We start from the raw sequence: 19,771 nt of genomic DNA, 5'->3' as shown, positions 1-19,771 counted from the left end.
AAGCCCTTCCATGTTGCCTTTACCAGACCCAGATTGGCACCCACCACTGCTACCATTCTTTCTGTACTGGCTCAGAACTTCAATAAGAAGACTCCCCTCAAGCCCCCCGCCCCCCAGTCCTGGAATACAGGGCTGTGCAGAGAGATGCTAGGTAGTGAGACCATGCTCCTTTTCCAGAGTTTGGTGATCAGCACCCAAGCTCACTACATGTAACTTCAGTGCCAGGAAATCTGGCGCCCTCTTCAGGTCATGGAGGGCAATTGCACACTTGTGGCATACACTCACCACCAACACATTATATATGTGAATGCAATTTAAAAATATATTATGGCTAAAAATAAAATTAAAATGGAAAAAGTATATATGTACAGGGATGGAAAAGTGTCCTTTGGAAGTCATTGGAGTGCAAAGGGTGGGAAAAAAAAGGAGCCAGTTATTAATCAAAACCACAATGACATCAAATGGAATTGGTGAGTTTGGGGTAACAGCTCCAGGGCATGTATAGCTTCAGATCCGTTCAATAACCCCTGTTATATTCTTACAGAGCTGGTTGATCACCAACTGCAATTCCTGAGGAGGTGTTATGGACTGAGTCTAAAATGTGCCCCATGGGCTTATGTATTTGGACACTTGATCCCCAGCAGGTGGCACTATTTTGGACAGTGTTATCACCATGGGGACATGCAGCCTCGCTAGGCACATGGACCATTGGGAGAAGGCTGGACAGGGATATCCACTGGTAGTGTGGCAGGCTGAAAGACACTGTGCCAGGCAGGAAAAACAGCAAGGGGCAAAGAAGTGTGACAGAAGCAAGCTTGGCACATTTGAAGGACCCGAGGAAGACAGAGGGGGAGGTGGAGGTGATGTCACAAGGAAAGGGGCTGGATCTTGCTGGCTCCTGGAAGCTACAATGAACAGCAAAGTAGCCAGAGCCTCACGGAATCCATACCTGCCAGATGTTGTATTTCATGTTTACATGAAAATGCCATGTCCCCAAAAGAACCCAGAACCATAGCTTGCCCAGGAAGTACAAAACAGCTCCTCCCTGTGCTGAGTGAGAACCAGAGAAAGGTAGCTGATCCCCACAGTGACAGCTGGGTTCCCTCCCAGTTCTCCTGGGTACCAGGCGGGGGGGGGGATCCCCAAAGATCAAGGTCAAGGTCTTTGTGATGCTGATGTGCTCCAAATGTGCACAGCTACCAGTGCTGGGCCAGGCTAGCGGGATCAGGGAGCTGTGTGCTTCCCTGCCTGTCCTCCGTACCAGGAATAGCCCAGTTCCTGTCTTCTCCTCTCGTCCTTTCTTCTTCCCATCCCGGGACCCCCGTGAAACCCAGAAAGACCTTATTATCCAGGCTCAGCGAAGCCCCAGAAATCAGGGCTTCTGTCAGAGGCTTTTAGTGCCAAATTAGATTTTGCTCTCATTTGATTAGATTTCCCCAAGGCAGTTTTTAAAATGGTTATTCCGGCACTAGTAGAGGTGGGAGAAGCAGATTAGCGTGGGCTGGGGGGCTGGGAGTTGCAGCTGAGAGAGAGAGAGAGAGACAGAGAGAGACAGAGAGACAGAGAGCTGGAATGAGAGCCAAGATGAGATGCGCAGCCCAGATCGTAGCTAGAGCTGGAAAGCTTGCTCTCTCAGAATGGTGGTGGCTGGGATGGTACCTGAGGGAGGGGCTGGGACTGGGGCAGAGCAATCAGGAAGCAGGCTAAGACTATGGCGAGTCAAGAAAGGCCAGAGACAATGTGCAAGTCAATGCCTGTCCCCAGGAAGCAGGGCTGGACGGACATCTCCTGGAAGGGTGTGTCGCAGGCTGGCCCTGTGAGTCAGGTCCAGGTCCTCCGCCTAGAGCGGAGAAGTGATTTGCGTGCCCTGTCCTGACTGTGGCCGATAATTCCTGGCTCTGGAGTTGGCGCACAAGCTTCAACTGGCATTATTAATGTACAAATGGCCTCTACTACATGGTACAGCCTGTCATCATGGTCCAGCATAAACTAATCCTGGAAAGGATAAACTGTGGCCAGGACATCGGGATCGAGGGTCAAATGTGTCCCTTCTTGCATGGTCTGCAGAGAACACATTGCCACACAAGCTATTCAGTTCCTGAATGGACTGTAGGAAGCAGTGGTGCTGTTCCCCACACCCAGTGTCAGGGAAGTCACACATTTTATAAAGTAGATAGTCACTAGAGGGAACTTGGTGACAAAGTGCTCTGGAGAGACAAGGCAGGTACGGGAAACACACAGGCTGTGCCATTCTTCCTGGAGACACCATTGGCAGCTGGAGGAGCTTAGCCGAAGGCAATCCTAAATGACACCAATGAGAAAAGTGGACGTGGCAAAAATAATGACCATCCATGACACAGGGAACACAGGGGCCGCTTCAGATTGTAGGGGTCGGTGTGCAAGCGTTATACCTCTTCCCGAAGGAGCAACATTATCTAACTCCAAACAGGACAGGCAAAATGTCTCTGGGAAAAGCACTTGCCACCACATCGGACCTGAGTTCAATATCTGGGACCCACGTGGTAGGAAAGAAGAGACTCCTGAAAACTGTCCTCTGACCTCTGCGCGTGTGTAAACATGCGCGCGCGCGCGCACACACACACACACACACACACACACACACACACACACACACACACACGAATGTTAAGAAAACCAAAACCTACTTCAAACCCATCACTTTCCAAATCCTCACATGAAAGGAACTCATACAGAAATCCTACAGCACTGAAGGCAGCGTGCCCTCGGCAAACTTTTTATTCTTTCTTTATTTCCTGAAATAGGGTCTTGCTACACAGCTCAGGCTGGCTTAAAACACTTGATCCTCCTGCTCAGCCTCCTGAGTGCTGGGATTAGCGGTCCGGGCCAGTGTGCCTGGATCAGTGGTTCCAGGATCCCTGTGGACATGAGACAACAGCTCTTCCAGACCACAGACCCACACACAGAGTCCAGGACACTTCAGCCGGCCCCCAGATTCCTTATACCACGCAATATGACATAATGCTCCATGGCTAGTCATGCTCTCTAGTCTGGCCTACAATGACAAGAAGACAATTCTAGGCATGCCCAGCACAGACAGACACACTTGTTCCCAACACTTCTGATCCTTGGTGGTTGAACGCACAGAGGTAGAACCTGCAGAAATGGCGGCAGGGGTAGGGATGGGGTGAGGGGGGAACCTGACTGTTCGACTGTTCATGAATATTGCTTAAAAGCCACACGATACAATATCTTCATCACAGCCACATCTGGTCCTCACCCCACCAGCAGTGTCTTGCCTGTTAGTACCTGGTCTAATTGATGCCAGATGTGGGACGCCACGTGCACACTCACCTTCCTCTGTGAGGGATCAAGCCCCACGTCCTTCCCTGCTCTGCCCCGCCCTACCCTGCCCAGAGCTTACCACTTGAAGCAGGCAGCGCAGCTGGCAAACGCCTCCCCTCCTGGCTGTCTCGCTCCACTTGTCTGAGTTAAAGGCTGCTGGGGAGCCATTCACTGACTGATGGGAGGCACAAGCCCTTCTGTTATCTCTCCCAGCCCTGAAACAAACTCAAATTGCCTCATAACAATGCATTTGTGGTCTGGAAACGCTGTGTCTTGCAGCGACCAGGGATAAACGAGCTGGCTGAAAGCCTGGGACTGGAGGGCACAGGAGGCATGGCTGTGGGCGTGAGGTAATGGAGGAGACAAACGGGACTCTCAGAGGACACGTTTTGTTGTTGTGTGTGGTGTATGGATGTATGTGCACATGTATGTGGGGTGTGTGTGCTCGTGGAGGCCAGGGACTGCCATGACTTTTATTTCTCTATTTCTCTTCTTATCCTTTGATAAGACAGGGTTTCCAGTAGATTGGCTCACTGTGTTCACCAACTAGTCAGCACGGCTGGCCACCAGGCTCCCAGGATCCTCCTGTCTTTGCTTCCCAGGGCTAGGATGACCTGTGTGTGCTACCCCACTTCTCTTTTTTGGTGGGCACTGGGGATTCAAACCTGGATCCTCATGACCAGCTAGCAAGTATTTTCCCTTCTGAGCATTTCCCCAGCCCAGGGCACACACAGACGTGTGTGTGTATGTGTGTGTGTGTGTGTGTGTGTGTGTGTTTGTGTGTGCGAGAGAGAGAGAGACCTCCTGGCACCTGCTCCCCTTTTACCCTGTGGCACCGGAGGCCCTGTGACGGAATAGGTATGCGCAATCCTGCAGGGTGACTGCATCTGCACCTTGGACCCGCCCTGTCAGCTCCTTGCAGAACACCATGCAGAGGGCATCGTCCCTCTGTTTGATTTGGCAGCAATGGCTGAGCACTAAGGTCCATGGCTGCGCAGGAGGCCGACACCTGTGAAAGGTGAGATGGCACCTGCTACATCATGTGGTCTGCAGCAGGGCTGACTGGAAGGCTCCCTCTGCCTGCAGCATAGACCCTTCCTCCTTCCCTGGTCCCCGACCATCTGGGGAGAGCTGTCAACAGAGCTGTTTCAAGGACAGGAGCAATTTTGGCACAGGCTGATCCTACACCACCTCCACCCACATTGAACATCCAACAGAACTGATAGATAACCACTAAGGAGCCGACCCACGGAATCACACTATGCATGGCTGACATTTCATTAAATACTTATTTTTGTGTGGCAGTTCCCTTCCGTATTGTGAAGCCAACACACACCCACATTCACACACGGTTTCTCCTTCCTTCCCTTCCTTCTATAACCTTGGAAGAGCCACAGCCACCAGCTTTGGTGCCACAGTTATCAAGGTCTCTATCATCAGTCAACACGCCCTCCTGTGCCCCAGGGACACGTATGTGTCCCAGGCTGGGATGTCAGACTTACTGTGGCTCACACCTTGAGGTCAGAGACCTAAAGACAGAAAAGGGTGTTAGGTCCTAAGAAGCCACCAGGAGACCAGTGTTCAAGAGGAGCTGTACTCAAGTCCCCAGATCCTGCCAGGGGCTCTTCCAACACTATGTCCAGAACTCAGGAAGCGGGTGAGCATGCCGAACAAGAAAGCACAAAAAGAAAGAAAGGGTTAGGGACTAGGGATCTAGCTCACAGCAGAGTGCTTGTCTCAAATGCATACAAGACCCTTGATAAGGAGGGAGGGAAAGAGAAAGGAAGGAGGCTGAGGGAGGAAGGGAGGAAGAGAGAGAGGAAGGTAGAAAGAGAGAGAGAGGAGGGAGAGAAGAAGAAAGGGAGGGAGGGAGGAGGTAGAAAGAGAAGGAGAGGAAGGGAAAGAGAGAAATAGAGAGAATACACATAACACACACACACTTCACCTATCCCCAGACTTGATCCTCTACTCTGTCCCCTCTTAGAATCATCTGCAAGTAGCCAGAAGGACCCTCTGAACTCAGGACCTTTGGCTGCATCTCTGAACTCAGGACCTCTGGCTGCATCTCTGAACTCAGGATCACTGACTCCACCTTCAAACTCAGGATCACTGACTGCATCACTGAACTGAGGGTCACTGACTGCATCTCTGAACTCAGGACCACTGACTGCATTTTACTGACCTGTGCTCGGCTCATGGGGTTCAAATGCCCCAGTTCTCTAACTTCTTAAACATCCCAGGACATTTGCACATGTTCTTCCCTCTGCTGTGGACACTCACCTCCTCTGTCACCTCATGGACCAACCCCTTCTCAGCGTGACATCTGACCAAAGATGCCCCTGCCTTCCCCTTTCCCGCTGCACTCCCCGCCGCTTCCTCAGTGTTCTCAGACCACCCTGTTGAAACACCTGCTTTCCTGTTGGCTTCTCACCTCCACCAAGAATGGAGGGCCCAGAGGGCACAAGCCCATCCAGACACTTTGGCCCCAGCCCAGCCCCTGCCAAGACTGGGTGCACGATGAGCCAGCAGCTGATAAGACAGACCCGACTGAGATGGCCAGGCTGGCCACGCTGCATATCCCCTGGGCAAGGGCAGCCACCTGCATGCCTTACTGCAAAGACTCTCTGTGGGCTGGAGAGATGGCTCCTTGGGTGAAGACACCCACAATCAACCCTGATGACCTGAATTCAACCTCCAGAAGGAGTGAACTGGCATCGGCAAGGTGTCCCCTGGCCTCCACCCGCAAGCGGGGACACACACATACACAGTGTAATTAAAATGAAAACCAACATCTGTAAGAGTGAGCTACATGACAGGATGGGGTGCAGGGAGTGTGTGTGGGGAGCACCATGAACTTGAGCAGGGCTAGCTGGGGATGCTGCTGAGGTTTTGCTTGCCACTCATGCTCCTGGCATTGGTAGGTGGGGGCTAGGAAGACAGCAAACACATCCTCCAACACAGACTGAACCCACAGTTAAGAATGGTGTGTCCTGAGAGTCTGTCTAGAGGGCCTGGTCTTCACTGAGAGCTTGGAGGCCCAGCAAGCCTCAGGCCAGGGCTCTCTGATCAGCCTTGGCGACTGTACCTATACAGTGGGACAGTCACCAGTGCGACCACAGTCAGCTCGTGGGAAGAACACCAAGGAAAGAAGGGTCCCGACTCTTGTGAACATGTGCCTTTGAAGAACTGAAGACATTTGTCTAAAACTAGACGTGACTGGTCTCAGCCTAAGAGACTGGGACGGGGAAGGACTGATGGGCCAAGGTCAGCCAATAAATGAGGTGGAACCAAGAAAATCCAGCCTGCCTACACCAAACTTCTCTGCACACGCAAGGGCTCTGGGGACCAGAATGGGGCTGTCACTGCCTGGGCACATGTTTTGCTGGTTTTACGGACCCTCTGGCCTGATGCGCACATTCCCCTCCAAATCGACTCATTTGACGCTAAGCAGGTGTTTCAGGATGGTCTTCCATCTGTCCCCAGCCTGTCACTCAGCCAGCACTGTGGTCAGAAGGGCCATACCTGGAGCTCATTGGCAGTCCCCAAACTGTCCCCGTCGCCTGGCAGCTCTGCCTACAGCACAGGCCCAGGCTGGGACCCTCCTTGGCATCCCATCAGCTTCTCTGTCTGGAGACGGCTGGAGTCATCTCCTCAGCCTTCCTCCTGCCTCCACCCTCCAATCCTCAATCCCTCCTCCTAGGTGGCCAGAGAGCCACCTATCTAGTTCCACCACACTCTGCAAAAACCCTGGACACACTTGAACAAAAGCAGAGTCTATGTGAGCCCTGCAAACTCCTGACTGACTGTCATCTACTTGTTACCAACCTCGTCTCCCTGTTTCTTCCCTCAGCCAGGCATGCTCCGGCCTAGCCATGCCCTGTCCTGCCCCAGGACCTTCGATCTGGCGTTCCTCTTGGGAAGCCCTTCTCTGCTGCAGGTACTTGGGAATGATTCTTCGTCTTTGCCAGAAGTTTGCTGGGGCATGTGCGTGTGGCTTCTCCTACCTGACCTAGCAATTGGCCTATCTTTCTTTCTTTCTTGTTTTGTTTATTCTCTATGACTGATCTTGAATATTAGCTCAAGGGGCAGGGAAAGGGTCTTTGTTTTCTGTTTCTTCTGCAGCCTGTGTCTAGATGACAACCCGGTAAGCAAGCCCTCAACAAACCTCTGGCGTGTGGGGACAGGCAGCAGAGTCGGTGAGGTGAGAGACCCCAGACACCAGACTGTGCCTGCCTCTTTGCCTTGATCGTGCGATGAGTGGTTGCTGAATCTAAAGGCGCGCTGTGGCAGGAGCAGGCCCGAACAGGGATAAATTAGGGGGCCAAGCACGGCAAGGCAGAGGTACAGGTCATCCCCTGGACATGAGGTGGGCGAGACACAGGGACGGGGCTCAAGGGGAAGGAAAGGAGCGGAGAGGGAGGTGTCTGCGGCTGCTAAGCATTCCAGTAGCACGCACTGGCCATGGGATTTAATGTTATTCTAAGGAGAGTTCTTTTCTGCCACACAAGACTTATTACATAGCTTAGGCTGACTCCAAATCCAAATCCTCTCTTGTCTCCCGAGGGATTACCTGTGTGACGCCGCAAGCAGGGGGAGGGGTTCTTTTCTTTCAAAATTGAAAAAACAATTTTATTTTATTTTTTTGTGTGTATGTATGTATATATGTGTGTATGCATATATGAATGTGTATGCATGTATGTGCATATGTATATGTGTGTATATGCTTGTGTATACATATATGTCTGTATGTATCCATGAATGTAGTGCTTGTGGGGTGGTCAGCCCTTCTGGAGTTGGACTTACAGGCCTGCCTTGGGTTCTGGAAGCTGAGCTCAGCCCTCCTCTTAACCAACACTGAATCATCTTTCCAGCCTTAGGAAGTTTCCTCATCTGCTGTCTGGAGCCAGAATTCAGGCAGTCTGTGAACTTGGGAAGGGGAATTCATGTTTGTTTATTTTCTTTAACCTCTAATTAGCATTCCCTACAATCCCAAGGGATTGTCACTCCAGTGACAGGACCGGGGACTCGATCATCACTGAAATCAGGGACATCTACCTATCACGGGACAGTCATTGCAGACCCTTAAAATATCACCCCTGGTCCCAGACCTGCCCACCAGCAGCGATACAGCCTGGATACATGTGTGGAAGGAGACCCACACCAGTTATAAAATACTTTGGCTTCCTTTGTGACTCTGGGCATTTTCTTCCACAAGTTAAAGTGGCATCCAGACATGTGTGACTTCTGATTAGGCCATCCCAGGACGTAGGACCACCTCCCATTCATCTACTTCCTGCAGTAGCCATGCTGGATCATGGCTTTACCTGTACTTTAACACATACCCAATGGGAAGTAAGCAGGTCCAGGAGTTCAGATCCCACCCCTGGCACCTACAGTGATAACTTGGACCTCTTGTCCCTGGGTTTTGGGGGATGGGGCTCCTGGTTTGAGCGGCAGAGACAATCCCACTAAGCTGGGGGAGCTGGGGGTCCCCATGAGCAGTTATGAGGAGGTGGCCTTTGACAAAGTCCAGGCTGCTGTAACTATTACAACACGTGATGTGCCCCAGGCCTGAAATCTTCAGGTTTTTGGCAGACAAACCGTCTGGGTTGTGGAGGCAGAGATGGAAGGATGTTAAATAAACCCTGAACCCCACAGTCTCAGGCTGCGCCAAGCTCTTCTGAGACTTGCAAACAGCAAGTCTTTTCCACTCAGGGCTGCTGCTCATGAGATTACTGTGCGGCTCACTCTGTGTTCGAATGGTGAATTGCCAGAGAGCAGGATAAATCAACTTAAATCGGCGTGGTTACACTCTGGATGGCGACACAGGAGTGTTCCAAAATGAGATGAGTGGAGGCCGAGAGAAAGATGGGGGATGGTTCCGGTCCAAGGAGCCGTGGGTATGAGAATGAGGGTCAGAGGCTGCAGAAAAGCCCCCCACCACCCCCACTGAGAGAGAGGCCTCTGCTGCCTGCCTTCCTTCCCTCCCTGTTTTGGAGATGGAGTCCCTTGTAGCCCAGTCTGGTCGGGGAAATAGGGAAATAGTTCTGCCAGTAAGAATGACTTTGAACTCCTGATCCTCCTGTCTCTACCTTCTGAATGCTGGAACTATAGGCATGTGCCAGCCTGCTTGGTTTATGTGGGGCCGAGGGCTAATCCCAGAGCCCTCAACACAGCTCCCGACTGAGCCACAACCTCAGCCCCAGACCATCGCTAGGTTTCTGTGGTAGACATCTGTTTTCTTTCCCTGCCCAGCCTGCATTCAAGTACAGCTGGGGCTGGGGAGGGAGCACTGATGACTCCCGGGGAAGAGTGGGGTGGGTCAGGAAAGTTCCCAAAGGCAAGGCACGTGAACTGTGTTTTAGGCAGAGGCAAGGGCAAAGGTCCCAGGGCAGGAATGGCTGTGTGCATGCTTAAAAACCAGCAGAGAGGGCCTGGGCGCCCCAGCATTATCAGAGTGAGAGACAGCAGGAACTGTGAATGGGCAAGCCCACATAGAAGGAGCTGTGGATTTATCTGAAGAAGTCAGAACAGTCAGGGGACGGTTTAACCAGCACGCCATCATCTTCATTTTTTTTTTCCCTGTTTGTCCTCTTTGGAGAGCAGGGGTGCTTGGCTAATCATCAGGGTTGAGCCCATTCCTTCTAGGCTCACCCCCCTCCCCCACCTGCCTCTTCCTAGTGAGGCTGTTGCTATGGAGAGAGGTTGGGTTGTGGATGACTCCAGGGCATCAGGCCAAGGCTGGGCGGAGGTGTAGGGGACCTGGAGGGGGTGGCTTGTTTCTAAATGAATGCAGGCTTCAGCCTCCCCTGCAGGACCCAGGAGGCTGTAGCAAATGACAGGGCCCATTCATTCCCCACAAACCTAGTTAGCTGGGAAGGAGTTCCTAGAATCAGGGAGAGGCTTTGGCCTGCTGAGTCATTATCAGGGTAACCTGGCCTTGACCTCTCAATCCTGCCTCAGCTCTCTGAGTGCTGGGAGCACGGTGTATCATGCCACACCTTCACGCAGTGCTGGGGATCAAACCCAGGGCTTCTTGCATGCTAGGTGAGTGCTTGCCCATCAGAGCTTTGCTGCCAGTCCTTTTCTTTTCATGTGTGTAAGCACGTCTGTGGTGTGTATGTGTGTGTGTGTGTGTGTGTGTGTGTGTGTGTGTGTGTGAGAGAGAGAGAGAGAGAGAGAGAGAGAGAGAGAGTGAGAGAGAAGTAGGGAGAGAGAGCAGAGGTGATGTCTTCCTTATTTGCTCTCCACCTCACATACTGAAGTAGGGTCTCTCACATGAACCCAGAATTCGCCGATTCTACCAGCTTGCTCCAGGGATCTCATCTTCTCCTCTTGGCACTGGTACTACAGGTGGGCTCACTTATTCTGACTTTTACCAGGGTGCCAGGGATCTGACCCTTGTCCTGTTTGCAAAGCAGACGCTCTAGTCACTAGGCCATCTCCTCAGCCTTCTGCCCTCTGAAATGCAGACCTGTGCAGAAGGATGTGACGGGGAGGTGTGTGGAGAATCCACAGGGTCCTTTACAGCAAGGCTGGAGGATCGGTCAGCTGCAGGTAAATGACATCACCTCAGGGGCTGCAGCAGGTCACATCACCTCGGGGTCTGCGACACTAATCAGACCCCTCAAAGCTGCTCTTGGGGGCATCTCACCAATGGCCCTTCCCCATAATAACCAGTTTGTAAGCCCCCCAAAAATTCACAGCTGAAAAAAAATTTTCTAAGTCAATCGCCTCCCAAGATTGACAGAACGCTAGAATGGCAATCTTCAAGAAAAATAAAAGCTGGGAGGTTTCTAACAAAGGGAGGTTTCAATAGGAAACTTCCCCAGCATATCTGTCAAGGAGACATGGGGTGGCAGTCAGGTGCCACCATGGAGACAGAGTCCCAGTGCAGGCTGGTGGGCGCGTGGCATTTGCAATTCAAATACTGGCTGCCACTGCTATCAGGGACAGGGTTTTCAGAAATGAGGAATAACTCTTGGGAAAGTTTTGCATTCAATTATAACATCGTATCCTGTCACGTCTAATGCTGGGAAACTGGAGCATATTAAAACGCTGCCAAAAAACAAAAGCACAAAAACACAACCCAACAGCCCTCCCTAATTCACAGACAAAAGAGACTCAGGTTCAAGAATCAGAATAATAAGCATAAGATAATTCACGCAGATGAATGACTTAGTGGGAAGTGTAGAAGCCATGTGGACTGCAGAGCAGCCACCAAAGTCCCTTGCTTCAGGAAGCAGCCCGCATCCTTCTTCACTGCCAGAAATGCTTTTATGGATTTGGCCCATAGGGGGCGCTGTGTTTCCTTGAGAAAAAGGCATGCAACTAGATGGCCTGGGGCCTAATCTCTCCCCTGGGTGAGCTTGGTGTAAGTTAGCCTCATGGTCACAGAGTTAAAAACCAGTGGGCAGGCATGGAGGCACACAGCTATGATCCCAGTACTGAGGTAGTAGTAGACACATTGCAAGTTCAAGGCTAGCCTGGCTACATAAGACCTGGTCTCAAACACCAAATAAAATGTAGGGGTAGTAAGCTTTGGGCACTGAAGCCTTTCTCCTTCTGTCCCATTCTACTGAAGCCAGGCCCGAGGGTGGCTCTGGAAGGGAGGGCAGCAGCCTGTGGGAGGTGAACATGTGAGCCATACTGTGTCTCTCCAGACACCTGTTCTCACCCCTGGCACCCCCTCTCATCCCTAAGACCTGCTCTCCTCCCTGATACCCCTGTTTATCTCTGATAACTGCTCTCATCCCTGGTACCTGCACAGTGACCTTATCCGAACCCTGGCTTCTGTGATCAAATTAAGACAAGGTCACAGTGGGTCAGGGTATATACACTCCAGGTGCTTCAGCTGGGGAATCTGGACAGAGACACCTGGAGTTGAGAGTCATGCGAAGACAGAAACAGAAACGGAGAGGTGTGCTCACTGGAGAGGTGTGCTCACTGGAGAGGTGTGCTCACTGGAGAGCTGTGCTCACTGGTCACAAAGTTCTGGGATCTGCAAAGCTGAGGAGATGGGAACAGAAGTCCCTTGGAACTTCAGAGCCTGACCCTGGGGACAGCAGATTTGGGACATCTGGCTTCCAGAACCGTCAGAGGAGAAGCATCTCTTACGTTCCTGTGCTGTGACATTTGTTCTCTGCCATGCTAGGAACACTTGGCGTGGCTGAGGGACACTGTCAGGGTTCAAGTGAATACCTCGACCACCTACACCACACACCTAGTGTTCGGGGAACTGAGGACACTCACACCTGCTTCCTCTATCTCTTCCTTATTTGTGTGTGGTATATGTGTGTGTACATATATCATGTGTAAGTAAGTATGGAGGCCACAGTCAGTATCCTGGATCATCTGTCCTCAGTCACTCAGCTTCTCCCCCTCCAACTGTTGGCAACATTTATTTGTATTTTATTTGTGTGTGTGTGTGTGTGTGCGCGTATTTGTGGAGGTGCATGTGTGCCATGGCACATGTGTGGAGACCAGACAGCAACTTGCAGGAGTTGTCCAACCCACACCCTACCTCCCCGCTGTGTGGGTTCTGAGGATCAAGCTCAGGTCACTGGGCTTGGAGGCAAGGACCTTAACCTGCTGAGCCATCTTTCCCACCTCTACCTCAGTATCTGAGACATCTCTCACTGAACCTAAAGCTCCCCAATTGGCTAGGCTGGCCAGCCAATGAGCCCCAAGGAGGCTTCCCATCTGTCTCTCCAGGGCTCATGAGAGGCGCGTGCTCCATGTCTGGCTTTTTATAGGGGACCCAGGAATGAAATGCAGGTCCCCATGCTTCAGTGGCAAGCACACTCCTGACAGAACAATCATCTCCCAGTCCCTGGTCCTCTCCCTCCCAGGGACTTTCTCCTCCGGAGTTTGTGGGTCCCAGTCACACCATCCTTGGGGGCAGTGCACATCATGGGCACTGGGTGACTTACCATGTCCTAACACTGCTGTACTAAAGGGGAAACTGAGGCTCAGGGAAGAGTCCCAGCTCAGTCACAAGTAATATTAGAGCTGGGGCCCGGTGCCTCTCTCACACAGATCTTAAAGGTGTTGAAGAAAAGGCTTAAGGTTTAAGGACTTAGGGTTTAACAAGACTGTTTTATGTATATGTGTGAATATCCGCATGTATATCTGTGCACTGTATATATGCCTTGTGCAAATGGAGGCCAGAAGAGGGCACCAGATCCCCTGGAACTGGAGTTAATAGATGATTGTGAGCTGCCATGAGAGCAGTAAGCGCTCTTAACTGCTAAGCCATCTCTCCAGACCGTTTTTGTTGTTCAAGATGGTTTCACGTAGCCCAGGCTAGCCTCAGACTTAATACATTGACAAGGATAGCTTGAACTCCAGATTCTCCTAGGATCCTCTGCCTCCTATGGGCTGAGATTACAGGCATGCCACCATGCTTGGCTCAGCTAAAGGACACTGAGCTCAATACAAGAGGCAGACGTGACCGGGGAAGGCCCAGACCCCTGTGCCAAGAGGCAAGTCCCTCAGGGGAGGTCTTTACTGCTGAAGAACCCAGACTCTAGGGAGCAGATGGGAGCTCTGCTGTCACAGGACAGGCACCAGGGTGATGTGCAGCTGGACTGGGCAAGAAGGGCTCTATGTGTGTGTGCACATACTCGAGTGTGTCCCTGTGTGCTTGTGTGCACTCAGGGGAGAGAAAGCCAGCAGCAGACAATCAGGAGGGAGGCCAAGGGCAAAAAAGGCTGCCATTGTGAAGGGGGACAGCTGCACCAGGGCCCCGAGAAGCGTCCAGGACAGCTGAAGTCTCTCCTGTGTGTGCAGAGAGATGAAAGAGGTGATGGGGTGGGCTGCTGGCTACGGAAGGGGCATGGGAAGCCATCCACACACCCACTGTAGGCCAGGCTCTCTTGGGCCTGAGAGACATAGCAGGGAAGTCAACAAGTCACGTGGGAGAAAGGGTTAGAGGAAGTAAGAACCAGGGCAGGGAGCCGGTCAGGAGGGGAAAGGGTAATCACAGATCCTGGCTGGGTCGTGCCACGGCTCCGAAGGAAAAGAAACCGAGTAAGGAGATGAGGGACTGGGGTGTTCACAGAAGGGTCCTCTGGGGACACCGGAACACAGACCTGGTGGTGGTGGTGGGAGTGGGGTTGTAAGCAAGCCATTAGAGTTTTTTTGAAGATTCTGTAGACCAGTGGTTCTCAACCTTCCTAAGGTTGAGACCCTTTATTTTATTTTATTTTATTTTAGATTTATTTATTTATTATGTATACAACATTCTCCCTCCATGTATGCCCATACGCCAGAGGAGGGCACCAGATCTCACTACAGATGGTTGTGAGCCACCATGTGGTTGCTGGGAATTGAACTCAGGACCTTTGGAAGAACAGTCAGTGCTCTTAACTGCTGAGCCATCTCTCCAGCCCCAGGTTGAGACCCTTTAATCCCATTCCTCATGTTATGGTGACCTCCAATCATAAAATTATTTCTGTTGCTACTTCATATCTGTAATTTTACTACTGTTATGAACCATCTGCATTTTCTGATGGTCTTGGGTGACTCTTGTGAAAGGGTCATTCGACTCCCACAGGGGTCACGACCCACAGGTGGAGAAGCACTACCATAGAGGAAAAGTACAGAGGCCCCGAGGTGTGTGCCCAATCCACTGACTGAGCAACAGGAAGGAACCCCTGTGGGTGGAGCTACTAGCAGGGACTGGGGAGACCAAGATGGATGGGAGGGGCAGTTCCTAGGGACCCCATGGTAGCTGTAGGGGGGGTCTCCATCCTTAGCAGTGGGAGTCTGTGCAGACAGCAGCAGAGGTCCTGATGGGACTGCACTGCTTACTGTGTGGAGGATGACAAAGGACCAGGAAGGCCAGACCTTGGGGATGACAGTGGGGACAGAGCAGCCTGGGGGATGGGATGGGAAGACAGTGGCGGGGGCTCAGGCATGTTTTAGGAAGAGTAGTAGGGGTTTGGGTGGACTGATTGTAGTAGGAAGGATGAAAAATCAAACCTGGCTCTAAGGCCTTGGCCTGAGTGAACGGCAAGTTGGAAGTGCTAAGGGAAAGCCAGTGAGCAGCCCCAGCAAGGGGAGCAGTGAACAAAGAGGTCATGCTGGGCATGGTGGGTTTGACACATGGGGACCCCAAGCGAGATGCCAGTGGGCAGGTGGACACAGTCTGATGGGGCTCACAGCAGGACAAGGAGGTAGGAGAAGGGGTGGTCACGAGGGAAAGTTATATGGTGGGCATCCTTCTGACTTGAAGCCTCTTCAGGGCCTATGCACACATGCACACACATGTCTGCCTTCACGTAGCAGTGATTGTCAGGGTGCTTAGTGCCAAACCCTCCATATGCGGGCCTCTGAAGGTATTAGCACACCAAGGCTACAGTGTGGCAGCCACCCACAGTGAATGATGGATGGAACCTAAGTCCTCAGTCGGCGTCCTTCCCCAACTCTGTGAGAAGAACAAAAAGAACTGGGGTATATAGTACAATCTGAAATTAGCACCTGTGGTCATTTAAATGTAATTGGCTCCCATAGTATCATAGGGAGCAGCACTATTAGGAGGTTGTGGCATTGTTGGAGTGGGTGTGGCCTTGTGGGAGGAAGTGTGTCACTGTGGGGGTGGGCTCTGAGCTCTCCTATACTCAAGATACTCCCAGTGTCGTAGTCCACTTCCTGTTGCCTTCTGGTCACGATGTAGACCATCTACATCTACCATGTCTGCCTGCATGCCACCATGTTCCCTGCCATGATGATAATGGGCTGAGCCTCTGGATTGTAAGCTGTCACCTCAAGTAAATGGTTTTCTTTATAAGAGTTGCCATGGTCATTGTCTCTTTACAGCAATAGAAACCCTAAGTAAGACAGCACCCCAAGGAGAGCCTGACAGAGCTCGAGCTTCTAACGAATGGTTCGCTCCATGTTCCTCAGAAACATTCTAGAACATGTGTGTGCAGGGGTACACAGGGTGCACCACCATTGCCACTGCAGTCTAGCAGGCATGGGACCATGTGGGGCTGCTGAACTCAGATGGCTGTATGGAGAGGGAAGACCTTAGCTGTATCTGGCTGGTAGAAAGTGCTGGAAAAGGCTCTTTATCCCCCACAGTGGTATCTGTAAATCTGAGATCGGCACTCCCGTCTCCCTAACTCCCCCACAGCCCACTGTGTCTTGTCAGGGATTCACGCTGGGGACATGCAACACAACCAGGGCTGCTGGTGGCTCACCCTGGGTTGAGGGGGCTGGGGACACATAGAAACGATAAACAGGCTATGGGTGCTTATCCAGGATATACAAGCTTCTGATTCGACGAGAGCCATAGCCAGAAACTTGCATTAACCAGTGGATATTTTTCCTACTGAAGCCCAGCACCTCTGGCTTCAACCCTTGTCTGTCCCTCACAAACATGGGCGATGCAGACGCAGGCTAAGGTGGCTGAGCAGTGAGCCTGCTGATCTTTTAAGAGAGGCGGGATGTGAAGTTAACTGGTGTGACGCCAGAAGACCACCGGGCCAGTGACCGACAATAAGTCCGTGTCTGGGCTCAGTGAAGCACGCTGTCAAACAGAGTCACAGGTAACACACACAGCCTGGGGGAGACTCGGCTGTCGACAGGGGCCAGAGGGGTCCTCAGAGAGACCCAGGCTCCTCAGATCCCTGGGAAAACATGTTGAGGTGAGCACATGAGAGAACCTCATGTCACGATACCTGACACTTGTGGCATGAATTACATGTTGTCCAACAGAGATTTCATAGTCTGTGTGCTTCAAACATCAACCCAGGGGGGCTCAGTGGTTAAGAGCACTGACTGTTCTTCCAGAGGACCCGGGTTCAATTCCCAGCACCCACATGGCAGCTCACAACTGTCTGTAATTCTAGTTCCAGGAGACCCAACACTCATGGCAAAACACCAATGTACATAAAATATAAATAAATAATTAAAAACCATCAACCCATTGCAGTTAGAGACAAACCTTCACTAACAGTGGGGGCGGGGCTCAGTGGGTAGAGTGCTCGCCTAGCATGTGGGGCCACACAGCACCACATTAACCAGGGAAGTGGAGGCAGATGGATCAAAAGTTCAAGATCAGTCCAGGAAACACAATGCTTTGGAGAAATATATGGAAGACTCTGTCTCAGAAATTAAGTTATTTTTTAAAAAATGGTTTTTTTTTCTTTCAAAATTAATTAATTAATTGTATCTTAGGTGCATGAGTGTTTTGCTTGCATGCACAAATGCCTACCACTGGTGTGCCTGGTGCTCATGGAGGTCTGAAGAAGGCATTGGATGCCCTGGGACTGGGGCTACAAATGGTTGTGAGCCACCATGTGAGTGCTGGGAACTGAACCTCGGCCCTCTAGAAGAAAGGCCAGTGCTCCTAACTGCTGAGCCGTCTCTCTAGCCCCCCCCCCCATTGGTTTTTTTAAAATAGGTTCTCCCACAGCCAGGCTGTCCTTGAACCCCTTAGTGTTGGGAAGTTACATGGACTATGGGCCAGCTAGCTTTCTTTCCTTTTCCCTCCTGCCTCCTCCATCCACCTCTTCCTCCCTTCATCTCTTCCTGACTAGCCTCAAACTAAGTATGTAGCAGAGGTTATCCTTGAACTCCTGAACCTCTGGCCTCCATCTTAGGAGCTGGGATTACAGACGTGCATCACCAAGTCCGACTGCAGCTTCATTATTTTTCTTTAAACTGGCTCCATTAGCACCCCTCTGCACTGTGAATATTGGCATCTGTCTTCCTCAGCTCAGGGGACCTTTTGGAGTCAAGGGCGTCACTAATACAAATGGTTAAGGACAGAGGCTGTGACTGACAGTCTCCTCCCCACTCAGGATCTGTTTTCAGCAGCACAAAGACCTACCTAGAGGAAAGACTACATCTCCCAGGTTCTTTTGTAGCCATGTGAGCCCACGGATCTTCATTCTCACCAGTGGGAAGTAAGGAGAAATAAGGGGCTGAGCTGTGGACCAGATTCGAGATTGAGGCCACAAGACAGCAAAGGATTTAGATTGAGAGCCATAAGCAGCAGGTTCCTCCATTCCCTCAGCCAGAATTAACCCTAACCCTAGAAGCCACATGGATGTTGGGTTTAACCTGACTCACAGCCAGATAAGGACAACTGACCTTCTGTCCCTGGGGACACACGGAGTATAAAAATAAACACGTGTCATACACATCTTAGCAGCGAGCCTCAGCCCCTGGTTCATATTCTTCTTTTGAGATCAAGTCTCACTAGTTTGCCCCTGGTGACCTGGAACTTGCGATCCTCCTGCATCAGCCTCCCCAGCAACTTGACAGGCCTGGCAAGACGACTGTCTGCTTTCCCAGTCATTCCTTTCCTCTGTTTCCCGTGTGACTCCGACATGGACTTCCACTCCGTCATCAGCCCCCTAGTGTTACAGGACTAGTAATCTCTCCTACACGACAGGCTGTCCCCACACTCCTGCATTCCCATGGCCTCAGTTTCTGTTTTGATCATGCCACACACAACTTCTCATGTCAGGAATCTTCCAGAACCCTCTGTGGGGGTGTGGTCTTGCTGCCTACCAGGTGACCAGGCTGATGAACACTTTTGAGGATCTTACTATTCACCTGGTTTCCATATTTACATTTCAGCCAGAGCTGTTCAGGACATGTGAACCATACCTGTCCACAGCCACATCATCTTCTTTGGCTCATAGCATTCAATTTAAAAAATATAAATAAATTGAGCTTCTCAACATTGAGAGATTTCAATTAAAAAAAGTTAAATGCAGAGATAGTTGAGGGTTTCAAATTGGGGCTGGTGTGGGTATCATTTCTAGTCCTGAATGGCAGGTGCGCCCTCCAACAGACACTGCCACCCTGCTATGTCCAGCAAAGTTCAGGCCTCCCAACCATCTAAAGCACTGGCCCGCAGTGACCTCTAACAATGCTTTCTGTAAATACCCCAACCATCAGGGTCTGCACCCTCATGCCCGTGTGTGATGGCTCGCCCCTGTGGAGGAGCCAGTTCCTACAGCTGAACCCGCTTTTGGGATGGTTCCCATGGTGGGAGGAGCATGACATATAGGGAGTAAGCATCACCTACTCCCACTGGGCATCTGAGGGGCTGCCCAGCCCCAGCCGCTGCAGGTCAGCTACAGGAGGTACTGGGCCCCTCCTCACTCCTACTCAAAACAATGCCACGGCACTAAGAGGCAAGTAAGTCCCTGGGCTTGCAACATCTGAGCCGTATTATCTGGTTTCACAACTGCTCAGGCTGCTTGCCAAGGTAGGAGAGTGTTTGTTTGCTTTTTTTAAATACAAGCAAGTTCAGTGAGTTGAGTCTAGAGAATTTGGCAAGGGGGAGGTAGCCGGGTTGGGAGTACAGCGTGACCTCAGACACCAGTCTAGTGAGTGGCCTTTCGAACTCGCCGCAGAAACTTTGTCAAGTAGGAACACAGTACATCCCACCTCTGACAGACATATCAGTGCGGTCGAAGGTCTC

At 51.4% G+C, this 19,771-nt stretch overlaps 1 protein-coding gene across 4 annotated transcripts in view; it reads right to left on the bottom strand.

Moving 5' to 3' along the window:
• Positions 1-19,771, bottom strand: part of Sulf2 (sulfatase 2) — an 85,036-nt gene that overhangs the window by 24,182 nt on the left and 41,083 nt on the right. The window lies entirely within an intron of this gene.

The sequence above is a fragment of the Myodes glareolus genome, chromosome 10 (assembly GCF_982192425.1).
Source record: "Myodes glareolus chromosome 10, mMyoGla1.1, whole genome shotgun sequence".
Lineage (NCBI taxonomy): Eukaryota > Metazoa > Chordata > Mammalia > Rodentia > Cricetidae > Myodes > Myodes glareolus.
The sequence above is the reverse complement of the archived record's forward strand: the minus strand, read 5'-3'. Positions and strand labels throughout refer to the sequence as shown.